Genomic DNA, 17,980 nt, shown 5'->3' on the forward strand with positions numbered 1-17,980 from the left:
ATGCCCTCTCTATTTGTCAATTGCCCAACTGTAATTTGTTCACCCAACATGCTATTTATCTTATGGGAGAGACACCTCTAGTGAACTGTGGACCCCGGTCCATTCTTTACATCTAAAATACAATCTACTGCAATACTTGTTCTACTGTTTTCTGCAAACAATCATCATCCACACTATACATCTAATCCTTTGTTACAGCAAGCCGGTGAGATTGACAACCTCACTGTTTCGTTGGGGCAAAGTACTTGGTTTGTGTTGTGCAGGTTCCACGTTGGCGCCGGAATCCCTGGTGTTGCGCCGCACTACATCTCGCCGCCATCAACCTTCAACGTGCTTCTTGACTCCTACTGGTTCGATAAACCTTGGTTTCTAACTGAGGGAAACTTACTGCTATACGCATCACACCTTCCACTTGGGGTTTCCAACGGTCGCGTGCTGTACGCGTGTCACTTGGCACAACAAAGCACAAAACTAAGATAAGGAGAGGTTGCTACAGTAGTAAACAACTTCCAAGACTCAAAAATAAAACAAAGTACTGTAGTAAAAACATGGGTTGTCTCCCATAAGCGCTTTTCTTTAACGCCTTTCAGCTAGGCGCAGAAAGTGTATATCAAGTATTATCAAGAGACGAAGTGTCAACATCATAATTTGTTCTAATAATAGAATCAAAAGGTAACTTCATTCTCTTTCTAGGGAAGTGTTCCATACCTTTCTTGAGAGAAAATTGATATTTAATATTACCTTCCTTCATATCAATGATAGCACCAACAGTTCGAAGAAAAGGTCTTCCCAATATGATGGGACAAGATGCATTGTATTCAATATCCAAGACAACAAAATCAACGGGGACAAGGTTATTGTTAACAGTAATGCGAACATTATCAACTCTCCCCAAAGGTTTCTTTGTAGAGTTATCAGCAAGATTAACATCCAAATAACAATTTTTCAATGGTGGCAAGTTAAGCATATTATAAATTTTCTTAGGCATAACAGAAATACTTGCACCAAGATCACATAAAGCATTACAATCAAAGTCATTGACCTTCATCTTAATGATGGGCTCCCAACCATCCTCTAGCTTCCTAGGAATAGAAGCTTCGCGTTCTAGTTTCTCTTCTCTAGCTTTTATGAGAGCATTTGTAATATGTTTTGTGAAAGCCAAGTTTATAGCACTAGCATTAGGACTCTTAGCAAGTTTTTGTAAGAACTTTATAACTTCAGAGATGTGGCAATCATCAAGATTCAAACCATTATAATCTAAAGCAATGGGATCATCATCCCCAATGTTGGAAAAAATTCAGTAGTTTTATCACAGGCAGTTTCAGCAGTTTCAGCAGTTTCAGGCAGTTTTTCACGCTTTGCATTTGAAGTGGAAACATTGCTAACACCAATTCTTTTACCATTATTAGTAGGAGGTGCAGCAACATGTGTAGCATTAGCATTGCTAGTGGTGGTAATATTCCAAACTTTAGCTATATTATCTTCTTTTTCATTTTCTTCTCTTTCCCACCTAGTATGCAATTCGGCCATCAATCTTATATTCTCATTAATTCTAACTTGGATGGCATTTGCTGTAGTAACAATTTTATTATTATGATTTTCATTAGGCATAACTTTCGATTTCAAAAGATCAACATCAGCAGCAAGACTATCGACTTTAGAAGCAAGTATATCAATTTTCCCAAGCTTTTCTTCAACAGATTTGTTAAAAGAAGTTTGTGTACTAATAAATTCTTTAAGCATGGCTTCAAGTCCAGGGGGTGTGTTCCTATTGTTGTTGTAAGAATTCCCATAAGAATTACCATAGCCGTTGCCATTATTATAAGGATATGGCCTATAGTTGTTACTAGAATTGTTCCGGTAAGCATTGTTGTTGAAATTATTATTTTTAATGTAGTTTACATCAACATGTTCTTCTTGAGCAACCAATGAAGCTAACGGAACATTATTAGGATCAACATTAGTCCTATCATTCACAAGCATAGACATAATAGCATCAATCTTATCACTCAAGGAAGAGGTTTCTTCGACAGAATTTACCTTCTTACCATGTGGAGCTCTTTCCGTGTGCCATTCAGAGTAATTAATCATCATATTATCAAGAAGCTTTGTTGCTTCACCAAGAGTGATGGACATAAAGGTACCTCCAGCAGCTGAATCCAATAGGTTCCGCGAAGAGAAATTCAGTCCTGCATAAAAGGTTTGGATGATCATCCAAGTAGTAAGTCCATGGGTTGGGCAATTTTTAACCAAAGATTTCATTCTTTCCCATGCTTGTGCAACATGCTCAGTATCCAATTGTTTAAAGTTCATTATGCTACTCCTCAAAGATATAATTTTAGCAGGGGGATAATATCTACCAATAAAAGCATCCTTGCATTTAGTCCACGAATCAATACTATTCTTAGGCAGAGATAGCAACCAATCTTTAGCTCTTCCTCTTAATGAGAAAGGGAACAATTTTAATTTTATAATGTCACCATATACATCTTTATAATTTTGCATTTCACATAATTCAACAAAATTATTGAGATGGGCAGCAGCATCATCAGAACTAACACCAGAAAATTGCTCTCGCATAACAAGATTCAGTAAAGCAGGTTAATTTCAAAGAATTCTGCTGTAGTAGCAGGTGGAGCAATAGGTGTGCATAAGAAATCATTATTATTTGTGGTTGTGAAGTCACACAACTTAGTATTTTCAGGAGTACCCATTTTAGCAATAGTAAATAAAGCAAACTAGATAAAGTAAATGCAAGTAACTAATTATTTGTGTGTTTTTGATATAGCAAACAAGATAGCAAATAAAGTAAAACTAGCAACTATTTTTTTTGTATTTTGATTTAGTGCAGCTAACAAAGTAGTAAATAAAATAAAGCAAGACAAAAACAAAGTAAAGAGATTGGGATGTGGAGACTCCCCTTGCAGCGTGTCTTGATCTCCCCGGCAACGGCGCCAGAAATTTACTTGCTGGCGTGTAGTTGACGCGGGAGTTAGAAATCTTTGTGGTGTAACTTTTCTTCAAGTCCCCGGCAACGGCGCCAGAAATTTAGCTTGACACGCGTACATCACGCGACCGTTGGGAACCCCAAGTGGAAGGTGTGATGCGTACAGCAGTAAGTTTCCCTCAGTTAGAAACCAAGGTTTATCGAACCAGTAGGAGTCAAGAAGCACGTTGAAGGTTGATGGCGGCGAGATGTAGTGCGGCGCAACACCAGGGATTTCGGCGCCAACGTGGAACCTGCACAACACAAACCAAGTACTTTGCCCCAACGAAACAGTGAGGTTGTCAATCTCACCGGCTTGCTGTAACAAAGGATTAGACATATAGTGTGGATGATGATTGTTTGCAGAAAATAGTAGAACAATTGCAGTAGATTGTATTTCAGATGTAAAGAATGGACCGGGGTCCACAGTTCACTAGTGGTGTCTCTCCCATAAGATAAATAGCATGTTGGGTGAACAAATTACAGTTGGGCAATTGACAAATAGAGAGGGCATGACCATGCACATACATGATATGATGAGTATTGTGAGATTTAATTGGGCATTACGACAAAGTACATAGACCGCTATCCAGCATGCATCTATGCCTAAAAAGTCCACCTTCAGGTTATCATCCGAACCCCTTCCAGTATTAAGTTGAAAACAACAGACAATTGCATTAAGTATAGTGCGTAATGTAATCAATAACTACATCCTCGGACATAGCATCAATGTTTTATCCCTAGTGGCAACAGTACATCCATAACCTTAGAGGTTTCTGTCACTCCCCCAGATTCACGGAGACATGAACCCACTATCGAGCATAAATACTCCCTCTTGGAGTTAAGAGTAAAAACTTGGCCAGAGCCTCTACTAATAACGGAGAGCATGCAAGATCATAAACAACACATAAGTAATAGATTGATAATCAACATAGCATAGTATTCTCTATTCATCGGATCCCAACAAACACAACATATAGCATTACAGATAGATGATCTTGATCATGTTAGGCAGCTCACAAGATCCGACAATGAAGCATAATGAGGAGAAGACAACCATCTAGCTACTGCTATGGACCCATAGTCCAGGGGTGAACTACTCAGTCATCACTCCGGAGGCGACCATGGCGGTGTAGAGTCCTCCAGGAGATGAATCCCCTCTCCGGCAGGGTGCCGGAGGCGATCTCCTGAATCCCCCGAGATGGGATTGGCGGCGGCGGCGTCTCTGGAAGGTTTTCCGTATCGTGGCTCTCGGTACTGGGGGTTTCGCGACGAAAGCTATTTGTAGGCGGAAGGGCAGGTCAAGGGGCGTCATGAGGGGCCCAGGAGACAGGCCGGCGCGGCCAAGGCTTGGGCCGCGCCGCCCTACCTTCTGGCCGCCTCGTGGCCCCACTTCGTTTACTCTTCGGTCTTCCGGAAGCTTCGTGTGAAAATAGGCCCCTGGGCGTTGATTTCGTCCAATTCCGAGAATATTTCCTTACTAGGATTTCTGAAACCAAAAACAGTAGAAAACAGCAACTGGCTCTTCGGCATCTTGTTAATAGGTTAGTTCCAGAAAATGCATAAATATGATGTAAAGTATGCATAAAACATGTAGATATCATCAATAATGTGGCATGGAACATAAGAAGTTATCGATACGTCGGAGACGTATCAACCCTTCGCAGAGGGAAGCAGGGATTAACATGCGCTAGAGCTTTTCATTTTTAAAACAAGAGTAAAATTATTTTGAGAGGTGTTTGTTGTTGTCAACGAATGGTAATGGGTACACCAACTACCTCGCCAACCGGACTTCCAAGAGCGGCTCCCATGAATTATTTTTATGTTTATGTGGCACTCCTTCCGACCTTTCTTTCACAAACCATGGCTAACCGAATCCTCGGGTGCCTACCAACAATCTCATACCCTGAAGGAGTGCCTTTTTATTTTAGTTTTATTATGATGACACTCCCCCCAACCTTTGCTTACAAAAGCCATGGCTAACCGAATCTTCGGGTGCCGTCCAACAATCACATACCATGGAGGAGTGTCTATTTAGGTTAATTAATTTGGGATTGGGAATCCCATTGCCAGCTCTTTTTGCAAAATTATCGGATAAGCGGATGTGCCACTAGTCCATAATGAAAGTCCGTCAAGAGTAAATGACAAGGTTGAAAGTTAAACACCACATACTTCCTCATGAGCTATGACACATTAACACAAATTGAGAAGCATTTTGAAGGTTTTAAAGGTAGCGCATGAGAATTTACTTTAAATGGTTTGAAATGCCATGCATAGGTATTTATGGTGGACACTTATGAACAACTTGGTTTTCAGGTGTTTGGAAGCACGAGCAGCGTTCCCGCTCAGTACAAGTGAAAGCTAGCAATAGACTGGGGAGCGACAAATCAAGAGAGCAGTAACTGTCATAATCATGCTTGCGGCAAAATAAATTAACAGAGGCATAAAAGTGATACAAGAACTCTGAAGCAATGTAAATTATCGAGGCTTAATTGACTTTTGCTCAGTCTTATGCATGCGTGAGCATGTGCCAAGTCGATATAAATGAATTATTCAGAGGAGGATACCACAATGCCATACCTACTTATGAATAAAACAATGCAAGCAAACATCCATGACATGCTACTCATATTAATAAATTGGAGCTAAACATGAGAGATCATGAACTACTAGACTTTCTTAAATGACATATACCTCACATGAACCAACTAAGCATGCTCACATGGATGAGTATATGTACAAAAATGAAAACAAATAGAGTTCATACCAGCCTCTCACCACAATCCAATTGTCGTAGATCGTCATTATTGCCTTTCACTTGTGTAGCTTGGATAATATGAAATGAAAACCATGCTCCAGCCACCGAAGACCATTGAACTCATGATGAACTTTACAAACCAAAGAAGAACAGCAAATATTTTTGGTGTTTTCAAATTGGAAACAAGAACAAAAGGAAACAAGCAAACAAAGCAAAATCTTTTTGGGTTTTCTTATAGCAAACCAACGATAGCAAATAAAGCGAAATAAATGCTAGAAACCAAAGCAAACAAATGATGAAGAGAAACAACAGAAATATTTTTGGTCTTTTTGTGTTTTGGGAAGGAAACAAAGCAAAAACAAGAAAATGGAAACTAGAAAAGTCACATAAACACAAAGCAGCAGAAATTCGTCAAACTTGACAGCAGTACAGTACTCGATTTTTAAGAAATTCTTCCACTGCTCAAATCGAAAAGTGTTCAACTAATTAAAGTTAGATAACAACCTGGGGAACATGCAATAAAATTGTCTTCGCAAAATACTTTTCTGGCTGTTTTTGAGAATTTTTTCGGTAACAGTCCAGAATCTGTTTTCAGGCAGCACTTAATATCATCTTCCTCTCATTAGAAAACCACTCAAAGAAACTAAACAAGTATGTACAAGTATCCAGCAACCATAATATGCAAAGAATGAGTGATGCCGGTATACCTCCCCCCAAGCTTAGGCTTTTGGCCTAAGTGGAGTTCAACCCCAGCGAGGGTCGCTGTTCCTCGCCGGTGGATAATGCATGGCGTAGTCATAGTAGGGTCCCTGTGCAGAAGAAAAGCGTGGAGGCTCCACATGCCCAAAATGTTGATGCGAGGAACTTGCTGCATCGGATGACGAGTCGAGGTGTTCCTCAGCCTCCTCCGTGTTGTCTCTTGCATGATGGCCTCCTCCCTCTATGTGTGCATTCAGTGCACCTTCTGTGACTGACCAATCCTCCCTGGAATCAAGGTTAAATAGAACAGGCGCAGGCATTCTTACTAGTTTTTCAGTTTTCTTAGTTGTTCTCCAAGTATTCTTGTAAAATGTTATCTTCTAAGACAGGTTACTCAAGTTAGATGAATCAGAAATAAATTCATGTTTAATCATGGAGACTATGTCAAGTTTTTCTATGGAAAGTTGAATATCAAGATGGTGAGGTTCTACTCTATGCAAAGCTAATAAACGAGAGGCGATGAGACCTCCACAAATTCCGCCCTTCTCACGGTTAGTAGCAAGTCTATAAGCTATCAATGCCCCCAAATTATAAGTCTTACTACCTTGCAGTGCAGCAGCTAGAAAAGCTAAATCCTGGATAGATAGTTTACTACCATTCTTTCTAGCAAGAACGCATTTAGTAATGAAATAGGCAAAGTAGCGGATAGCTGGGAGTTGAATGCTACTGATTTTACCACCATCCTCTGAGAAGCTCCTTCCATGACAAATCATCTCGAAAAGGCTTAAGAGCTCTCGCGGCGATCCCCTTATCTTCTCGCATGATCCCCATTGCGGTACTCTAATTGCTGTACAAAAATCATTGAATGGCAAGTTGACAGTTTTATTATAAATCTTATACTGAACCATGGGGTTAGATTGCGACCAATTGAACTTAAAATCCTCCACAATAGACATAGTCAATTTTGCATATTGGCATGGTTCTCCATCAACAAAATCATTCAACCCTGCACGAGAAATCAGATTCTGAACATCTTCCAATATTCCTGCACTTCTCATGAAATTTGTGCACGGGTAGTAAGAGGGGTATACTCCCTCTTCGCGGTTCACTCTCATGACTTGTTGCACCTCCAATTCTTGTTGGTTTAGTTGATATCTATTCCACTCCATTTTCTGAAATTTTTCAACAAACAATATAAAATTTGATTTGGTGACATATAATCAAGGGGAACTACTATAGGAACTTGCTAGAGTACTAATCATGCATCAAAACTAGTTTATTCATCTTAGAACAAACATGCAAGCTCACTAAACATGTTACCTACAGCAGCAAAATATTCAAGATATACTCAACCAAACAAAATTCTACTTGGATAATCGGAGGAGCCACATACCGGAGAGCAAATGTGCCAAATTTCAGACAGAAATCTGGGCTGAGCAAAGAGATCGAAAAATCCTGAGCTCTTGAGAAAAAACGTGAGTGAGAGAAAGCTGGTGTCGATTTTTTCGGGAGAGAGAAGAGAGTGGGAGGAAGAGATGCTGAAGTGGGGTAAAGGGGGGCCCACACACCAGGGTGGCGCGCCCCCTTGCTGGCCACGCCAGCCTATGGGGTGCCACCCTGGGGTGCCCCACTGGTCGTCCCCAGGTGCTCCCAGGTGCATTTTCGAAAAATAGGACCAACGGTATAATTTTTGTGAATTTTTGAAAAATTTGAAAAATGCACATTTCTGGGTATTAAGTTTATTATTACTGGCCAGGAAATTTTTTGAAATCTCTAACTAGCTAAGGAACTTTGCAAATCAAAAGTGCTACAGCAAGTAGAACAAGTGGAGGAAGAAAGAGATGTTGTTTACCTCCTCTATGCATATAAAAGGTATTTGTTAACAAGGTTGATCAAGTCTTGCCACCAAGTAAATTTTACATAGCATATGAAGAAATAAACCTCAAATCAATCATGTTACCTTGAATTGTATTGATATGGATCCAATCATAAGATTTTGATAGCCTTCTTTAGGCTCATATATAGGACAATCGATAGTTCCAATTTTGATAGTTCTCGCATTAGAAATAGTATTGACTCCACATACTTTATCAATTCTCTTGGGGAAATAGACGGTATGCTCCTTATCATCAACATTGAAAGTAACCTTTCCTTTATTGCAATCAATAACAGCCCCTGCAGTGTTAAGAAAAGGTCTCCCAAGAATAATAGACATATTATCATCTTCAGGCATTTCCAACACAACAAAATCAGTTAATATCAAGCAGTTATTAGTAACTTGAACAGGAACATCCTCACATATACCAACAGGAATAGCAGTAGATTTATCAGCCATTTGCAAAGATATATCAGTAGGTATCAACTTATCTAAATAAAGTCTCTTGTAAAGAGAAAAAGGCATAACACTAACACCGACTCCCAAGTCACATAGAGCAGTTTTAACATAATTATTCTTAATAGAACAAGGAATAGTAGGTATACCTGGGTCGCCCAACTTCTTTGGCACTTCGCCATTGAAAGAGTAATTAGCAAGCATAGTGGAAATTTCCTCATTGGGGATTTTCCTTTTGTTAGTAACAATATCTTTCATATACTTTGAATAAGGAGGCAATTTAATAACATCAGTCAAAGGGATTTGCAAGAATAAAGGTTTCATCCAATCACAAAATTTATTATAGTGTTCTTCTTCCTTTGATTTTAGTTTCTTAGCAGGAAAAGGCATTTGCTTTTGCACCCAAGGTTCTCTTTCATTACCATGTTTCTTAGCAATACAATCTTCTTTAGTATACTTTTTATTTTTATCATGCTTGTTAGGTTCATCTTCAACCTCTTCTTTATCAGAAGCATCATTCTTATCATTATCATTATCATTATTATGTTCATTTCCACTTTCAGTTTCAGCATCGGAAATAGAAATACTATTAGGATCATTAATAGGTTCAGAGGATTCTACAACATTTTTATGTTTCTTCTTCTTTTTCTTCTTAGAAGGAGCACTAGGTTCAATTCGTTGAGAATCTTGTTCAATTCTTTTGGGATGCCCTTCAGGATATAGAGGATCCTGGGTAGAGACACCACCTCTAGTTGTTACTTAATAAGCATGTTTCTCTTTAGAATTATTTTTTAACAAGTCATTTTGCACTTTAGTGAGTTGATCAATTTGAGTTTGAATCATTTGAAAATGTTTAACAAGCATCTTAACATCATTGGAGGTTCTCTCCACAATATCATGCAAATTGCTAATAGCTTGAGAATTTTCCATTAGATGATTCTCTACTCTCATATTAAAATTTTCTTGCTTAACAATATAATTATCAAACTCATCTAAGCATTGCACAGGAGGTTTTGAATACGGAATATCTTACCTAGTAAAGCGTTGAAGGGAGTTTACCTCGATCATGGATGAAGGGGGGATTATCTCACATATATCTTCTATGGGAGGTAGATTCTTCACATCTTCGGATTTAATACCTTTCTCCTTGAGAGACTTCTTAGCTTCCCTCATATCTTCATCATTCAATTCAATTAAACCCCTCTTCTTCAATATTGGCATTGGAGTTGGTTCAGGTGTATTCCAATCATCATGATTCCGGCTTATTTTAGCTAATAATTGTTCAGCTTCGTCTGGAGTTCTTTTCCTGAAAACACAACCAGCACAACTATCCCAATATGCTCTTGATTCAATGGTTAGTCCACTATAAAATATATCAAGTAAATCATTCTTTTCTAAATCATGTCCAGGTCGAGCTCTGATAAGAGAACAAAATCTTGCCCACGCCTCAGGCAATTTCTCTTCATCTCCCTGGTCAAACCTATAAATTTTCTGTAAAGCAATATGTTGAGCACTAGCAGGAAAGTACTTTCGAAAGAAAATATCACGCAGCTCAGTTGGACTTTTAATAGAACCAGGAGGCAAATTATTATACCAAGTTTTAGCATCATCCTTTAATGAGAAAGGAAAAATTTTAGCGACAAAGTAAGTACGCATCTTGACATCATCAGAAAACAAGCTACTCATAGAAGAAAGTTCAATCATGTGTTCTACAGCACTTTCTTTTTCAGTACCACAAAAGGGTGCTTTCTCTAAAATAGCTATATGAGATAGATCAAGAGAAAAATCATAATCTTTATCCTTAATGCATATAGGAGATGTGGCAAATTCAGGATCAGGAGATAGCTTATGTCTAACAGTATATTGTGCGAGAAACTTTTTAATTTTTCTTGCATCAGCAGTAGCATTGCATCTATTAATAAAATCATCATTAAGCTCCACATAATCCTCATCAGGATCATCACTAGAATAATCAAGTTCAGGTGAATTAACAGGTGTAGTAGCATTTTCATTAGGAGTTTCAGCATTTTCAATTTGTCTAGACCTAGCAATTGTAGCATCTAGAAAGGATCCCAATGAACCACTATCATCAAGCACAGCAGAAACATTATCAATATTATGAGAATTTTCAGATTCAGCAGACGTACCAGCAAGTGAAGCTTGCGGCGGTGAAACAAGTTGACTTATCACAGATGGTGAATCAAGAGCAGCAGAGGTACTCAGAGTTGTACCTTTTCTTGTAGTGGATGGTAATATGGTGACTTTAGGATCGCGAGTTTTACCCATGATGGAGAATTTGCAGCGAACAATACAATCCAAGTGAACTTCCAAATAAAGCTATGCTCCCCGGCAACGGCGCCAGAAAACAGTCTTGATAACCCACAAGTATAGGGGATCGCAGCAGTCTTCGCGGGAAGTAAATCCCAATTTATTGATTCGACACAAGGGGAGACAAAGAATACTTGAAAGCCTTAATAGCGGAGTTGTCAATTCAGCTGCACCTGGAAACAGACTTGCTCGCAAGAGTTTATCAGTAGTAACAGTTTTATAGCAGTAGCAGTAGCAGTAGTGAAATAGTAGCAGCAGAGTAGCAGAGACAGCAGTAGTGATTATAGTAAACAGCAGGATTAAAATACTGTAGGCACGGGGATGGATAACGGGCGTTGCATGGATGAGAGAAACTCATGTAACAATCATAGCAGGGCATTTGCAGATAATAATAAAACGGTGTCCAAGTACAAAGCAATCAATAGGCATGTGTTCCATATATAGTCGTATGTGCTCGCAATGAGAAACTTGCACAACATCTTTTGTCCTACCAACCGGTGGCAGCCGGGCCTCAAGGGAATCTACTGGATATTAAGGTACTCCTTTTAATAGAGTACCGGAGCAAAGCATTAACACTCCGTGAACACATGTGATCCTCACATCACTACCATCCCCTTCGGTTGTCCCGATTCTTGTCACTTCGGGGCCATTGGTTCCGGACAACGACATGTGTATACAACTTGCAGGTAAGACCATAAACAATGAATATCATGATGAAATAATAACATGTTCAGATCTGAGATCATGGCACTCGGGCCCTAGTGACAAGCATTAAGCATAACAAGTTGCAACAATATCATCAAAGTACCAATTACGGACACTAGGCACTATGCCCTAACAATCTTATGCTATTACATGACCAATCTCATCCAATCCCTACCATCCCCTTCGGCCTACAGCGGGGGAATTACTCACACATGGATGGGGGAAACATGGCTGGTCGATGGAGAGGCGTCGGTGGTGATGATGGCGATGATCTCCTCCAATTCCCCGTCCCGGCGGAGTGCCAGAACGGAGACTTCTGGCTCCCGAGACGGAGTTTCGCGATATGGCGGCATTCTGGAGGGTTTTTGGTGACTTCGACTTCGTGGTCGCGATTTTTAGATCGAAACACCTTAAATAGTCCAGAGGAGGGCGTCGGAGGCCAGCCGAGGGGGCCAGACGACAGGGCGGCGTGCCCCCCTCCTGGGCCGCGCCGGCCTACTGTCTGGGGGCCCTGGGCCTCCCCCAGGCTTGCCCTTCTGGCTCCGTGAGTCTTCTGGAAAAATAAGACCTTTCGCATAAATTCCGAGGATTTTCCTGAAAGTTGGATTTCTGCACAAAAATGAGACACCAGAACAGTTCTGCTGAAAACAGCGTTAGTCCGCGTTAGTTGCATCCAAAATACACAAATTAGAGGCAAAACAATAGCAAAAGTGTTCGGGAAAGTAGATACGTTTTGGACGTATCAACCGTCGCAGTCTATGAGAGTTGGGTGCTCTCTAACAAACTCATGAAAGGCCATGGAGTATGACGCATAAGCTCCACCCGCGGGGAAGTCCCACGGCAGCCTAGTATTGGTCAAGGCTTTGTGTGAAGCTAGGATGCAGCAAACTTGCAGTTCAAGGCACTGTACAAGTCGCCGCCTAGTGTAGCATAGAGTTATAGGTGGAAGTTCAACTTAACAGTCTCCACTGCAGTACCAGTATATAAACAGTGTTTTGGATCCAAAGGCAAAATTACATGTGCCTGTAGGATCTGGTGGGGGATTGTTGGAATTTTGGCCCAAAATAGCCCAGTCCAATTTATCCATTCCAATAATTCCTGAAAATCCTAGAGGCCCATGTAGCCCATTCATGCATGGCAAGAGGTGGGACAAATGTTTAGTCCCACATTGCTAGTTGAGAGAGAGCTGGAGTGGTTTATAAGGAGAGCTGTTCTAGCACTTGTATCTGAGTGAGAACAAGAGGGAATCCTCGCGCACTCCTCCTCCTCCTCGCTTGCTCGTTTCGTCACGACACGCCGCGGGTTGCGGGAATGCCTCGAACCGAGAGCTTCTCTATCTTTTTGCCGCGCGTGAATGGGAAATAATCTGAACGGTTGCACAAAGCTGAAACGATTTTTTGCTAGTGGGTTTTTATTAGGGCCGTTCGGCTCCGGCTGATGTCTCCTCGGTTCGCCTCCCACTGACTGTTCGTTTCATCTCTCGTCGCCGTCTATTCGCCTGCCTGCCTGCCCGTGCCTATAAAAGGGAGGTCGCTCCTCACCTCACGTACATGTTCTTGAAAACGCTTTCCATAGCACCGCGCTGCTACAGGTTCTTCTCCATCCCATCTTGCGGCGTGCACCGCGATCCGGGAAAGTAGGCCTCCGAAACCACGCTTCTTCGAGTCCTGTACGGGAGAAGGGCGATAAGGTTTTTGGGGAGCGCTATCAGCGCGACTACTGACTTCATCACGGACTTCGACGACCACTTCCCCGACGAGGACTTCTTCCCCGACATCAGCAGTCTCTACCTCGACGATATGGCTGAAAACGACAACGTCAATGCCAACGCGGGCGCACAGCTGTATGGTGTTTTCTTTCATCTTGTTCAGATCACCACCATGTTCTCTATTTGTGTCGCACCTATAATATATGGATCAATCTCTCCGAATGTGTTTCCATTATCTTTCTTCTCCTACATACATTGTTTATTTTCCATTAATCTAGTCATATTTTTTTCTTGCGGTCTATTTTGTCTAAATTACTTGGTAAATTGCTAATTTTCTCAACACAAACATGACGACATAATCCATAACCATGTGCTTCTAAAAATATTTAGTGGCCATAAAGATGAAGGATATGCACTTGATTGGAACCAAAGATTTACATGAAGACTTGTGTCTGGTGTGTACTAAATCTTATCTCCGTTAGTTCGATTAAAGACTTCTTCCGTCTGTACAATTCGTTTGGTGGTGCAAGGAAACTGATGTAGTTCGGTATATTGCTTGTCCATGCAGGAGAATGTAACAAATGCATTCATCTTTGGGAACCCTCTTCAGACAGTTGGGATGTGGACACCAACCAATTTGTTGGACACTCTGCAAGTGTTGAAGTTCTTCAGACATGCCATACAATGATTGATTACATATTTCTATAATTATGTTTTGTAGTGGAGACATGGAGAAGAAAATGTATTTGCCTCATGTTCGGTGGATGGAACTAATGTTATATGGGATGATATATACGTGAAGGGAGGAAGCCTTGTTATCCTCTTGTCAGGGGTTCACAATTCTGATGTCAATGTGATCTCATGGAATCCGTATGTACTCTGTATATTATCTTTATGAACACTATAATGTCTTGTATGTCATTATGGATTTTTTGAATTTCATTTCAGGCTTGCAGGCTGTCTAATAGCTTCAGGTTGTGATGATGGCAGTATCTCAGTTCATTATGTTAGAGCAATCGATGTACTTCCATTTTCATACAGCACAAGTGTTTTATGTTGTCAGTTTTCGCATGACGCGCTTAAATAGTACTCTAGCAGTTAATTTGTTCCCTTGTATTTACAATACATTTTGGGGTTTATCAATGTGTCTATGCACGTAATATTCAGAAAGAAAAAAATGTGATCAACTCTTTTCAAGAGAATGCCAGATGAGGAAACCTTCTCATATATATAAAGTTGGGGCATGTTGTTGCTACTATACTTGTCACATCGGCCGTCGGCGACCCAAGGAAAAACGACGTGCCCAAAACAGACAGCCAGCCAGCCAACGGGAAGCGGCGCCGTACATCGCTGCGTCTCCTCCCCATTGCTGCAGTACTCGCATCCGCCTCCTTCCCGGAACCTACCCCGTCGCGCGCCAGAGCTCCCCCTCGCTCTGGTGGTTACTTGCTTGGCCGGTAAACTCATCGAACCTACGAGGAAAAAGAAGCGATGCGCTCTGGCGATGACGAGGGCGATTCTGGCGACCACGAGGACGAATCTGAGATGGCCCGCGGGCCGGGCTCCTCTGCGTCGCCGGAGTTGAGGGCGCTTCCCCTGCGGTCGGTAGCTTCCCCAGGGGTGGGGAGGAACTGGGGCAGGTTTTGGGCGCGGGAGAACTGCGAGGACGACGACGTGATGTCCTTCTCTTCGGAGGGTTCCGACGGCGGTGGCTCTGATGCGGAGCATGGGCCGCTCCGGCCACCGACCCTGTATACCCTGGAGGCTTTTGTGCTCCGGGCTGTGGAGCTTGGGGGCTCCCTCCCGGTGACGAAGCGCTCGGCCTTTGCCCCCCCCCCCTTGGCAGGCCTTCCAAATGCGGTGGCTTGGCGCCGCCGCGGTTCCGGCGGCTGGGTGACGCTGGGGGGCTCCGGCGAGGTCAGCGATAGGGGTTCCCCACCTCCAGCTTGGATCTGGCGGGCGCTTCGCTTCCGCCGGCGCGTGCTGCGACGATCGCTGGCGCATGCCATCTTCTAGAGTCTGCGAGATCTGGGGGTCGGGCCTCGCCGGTGGCTTCGGCGTCTCCAGCAAATTCGAATTTCGAATCAAGGAGCGGGTTGGTGGGGGACAGGCAGGGCCCGGTCTCTGCACCGTTGACCTTTGGTGACGTGGCCTCCACTCCGACCGGGCAGGAGGGTGGGGTCATTCAACCCACGGGCATGGCACTGGACTGGGCCAGACAACCTGAGGGGGTTCGGGTTGGCCACTTGCAGGCTGGGCTGCTGGGCCTGACAGGCCGGTCCACCAGCCCATGTGCGGCCACCAACTATAGATGGCTCTGGCTCCCTTCGGGTTGCACTGAGCCAGCGTTAGGGTTTCCTGCTAGACAGTCTGAAGTGCGTCGGCGCCTCTCTAATCCCCTTGCGTCGCGCCACCGCCTCCTTCGCCGCATCACCAACCCGACGCCGCTGGTCCGCTCCTTCGCGGCCGTGGTTATGGCGGGCGGCTATGATGAGGGGCGCAAGAGGCGCTTTGACGAGGGCTCTGGGGCTCGTTGGCAGGATGGCCGGGCGGGTGTGGTGGCGGGGCACTAGGATGGTGGAGGTGGGGGACGGCAAGATGGAGGCGACGGAGGTGGTGGAAGACAAGATGGCGGCGGCGGAGGACGTCAGGATGGTGGTGGCTACCGCTACCTCGACGGGCCTGGCCGCCAAGATGGCCGGCATGATGGAGGTGCTGGTGGCGGGTTCCGCTCCCAGGAGGGGGAGTAGTTCTTGCGCGACCAGGACCGTGGCCGGGGCGACTATGGTGCTTACGGGCCCCCTCCTCCGTGGTGGGAGGAGCAGCGCTAGAGGGAGGAGGCTCTAGCCAACCACCGCGGGGACAGCAACTCGAGCACGGGTTTCGGGCCTCCGGCGCAAGGTGAGCGGTTCCCACAGGGGATGAGCAGCAGCCGGCCAAGGGCAAAGCCAAGCAAGTCCCTGCCCGGACATGGGCTCCGGCGGGGCAAGTCCTTCAAGCGTGGGAGAGAGGGTCACTACCAATCTGATTGCTTCTTCGACCCTTTCTGCATTGTGCTCCGGGGAGGGGCACATGTCCACAAACTACCTGACAAGGGGTATGGGCCTGCGGCTGGAGACCATGGGACATGCCATCACCGGCGGTGGCTTCTACAACATAGATGTCGAGCCGCTGCGGGGTGGGACGGGCAATGGCGAGGTCTTTGTCGCGATCATCAAGTTCAGCTCGGCCCGCTCTCTGAGGAACAACTGTCTGACGAACTAAAGCATCTTGTGGATGAACTGTGGGATTGGCAGGTTCGCAAGCTCTCTGACTTGGAATTTTCCGTGGTCTTCCCAACTCGCCAAACCCTGAAGCTAAGCACTGGAAGCGGGAAGCTGCACCTACCCTTGAGCAAGTCTGACATGGAGATTAGGGAAGCCTTCCTATCTCCGACACCGAGCGTGATCCTACCTTCCACTTGGGTCGGCCTCACAGGGGTGCCGGAGGACCTGTTGGTGAAGGATCGACTCATGGAGGCTTTTACAATGATCTGCAGACCAATTGACGTGGATGAGCTATCCATCCAAAAGAGTGATCGCGAGCCCATCCACATGCGCTTTCATTTCTGTTACCCGGAGCGGATCAAAGCCTCTGTGCAAGTCTTTGTGAATGGAGAGGGGTTCATTGTGGGGGTCCAAGCCGAGGCGCCGCCGAGAGGCACTCCGGGGATGGGGATAGGGGGCCCGCCGCCGCCTCCTCCGCGCATGGACTTGGATGAGGACTCAGACGAGCTGTCCTCGTACAGCGAATGGAACAAGCATCATCCTCGCCGGGGTGGCAAAGACAAGGGTGACAATCAGCCTAATGTGGCCGGGGGCACCACGGGCCCATCGGGCTCAAAATCGGCCAGGGATAAGCTGGGTATGCCTCTGGACTTGGACCAGTACGAGTCCAACCTCTCTGCCTCGGCAGAGGTTCTCCCCTCCCTGCGTCTCCTCGAGGCTACCAAGACCAAGACAGTGGTGCAGCTTCTCCCGACGACCAAGGCTGGCGGCTCCCTCTGCACCATCAAGGAGTCGCTCGAGTCCGGGGAGCTGGACTCTCACATCACGGACCCGCAGGCCGAGGGTCCTCCGGCCTAGGTGGCGAGGCTATTGCAGGCTTCCCCACCGCGTGTGGCCGGTGTGGTGGAGGTGGAGACGGTTGACACGTCCGACGAGGAGGAGCTGAAGGTGTAGGGGGCGGCTGCTGCGGGGGATCTGAGGAAGGAGGTGGCGGTGGCCACACCACTGGCACAAGGTCTGCGCTCCAAGGCCATCTACTACAAGCGCGCACCGGACACCCCGGCTTCGGCTGTGCGGAAGAGCGCCAGGAACTCGATCGTGGCACCAGGGACCTCGGCGTTGGCGCGGGAGCAGCAGCTGACCACCGAGAAGAACCAGGAGGGGAGGACAACGCTCATTGGCAAGGAGAAAGGTAATG

General features: G+C 44.6%; 1 pseudogene; it reads left to right on the top strand.

The window, feature by feature from the left end:
• Window positions 1-13,862: 13,862 nt before the first annotated feature.
• The window catches only part of LOC127303586 (protein HEAT STRESS TOLERANT DWD 1-like), a 98,951-nt pseudogene continuing 94,833 nt past the window's right edge, over window positions 13,863-17,980 (top strand).

The sequence above is a fragment of the Lolium perenne genome, chromosome 5 (genome assembly GCF_019359855.2).
Source record: "Lolium perenne isolate Kyuss_39 chromosome 5, Kyuss_2.0, whole genome shotgun sequence".
In the NCBI taxonomy this organism is placed as follows: Eukaryota; Viridiplantae; Streptophyta; class Magnoliopsida; order Poales; family Poaceae; genus Lolium; species Lolium perenne.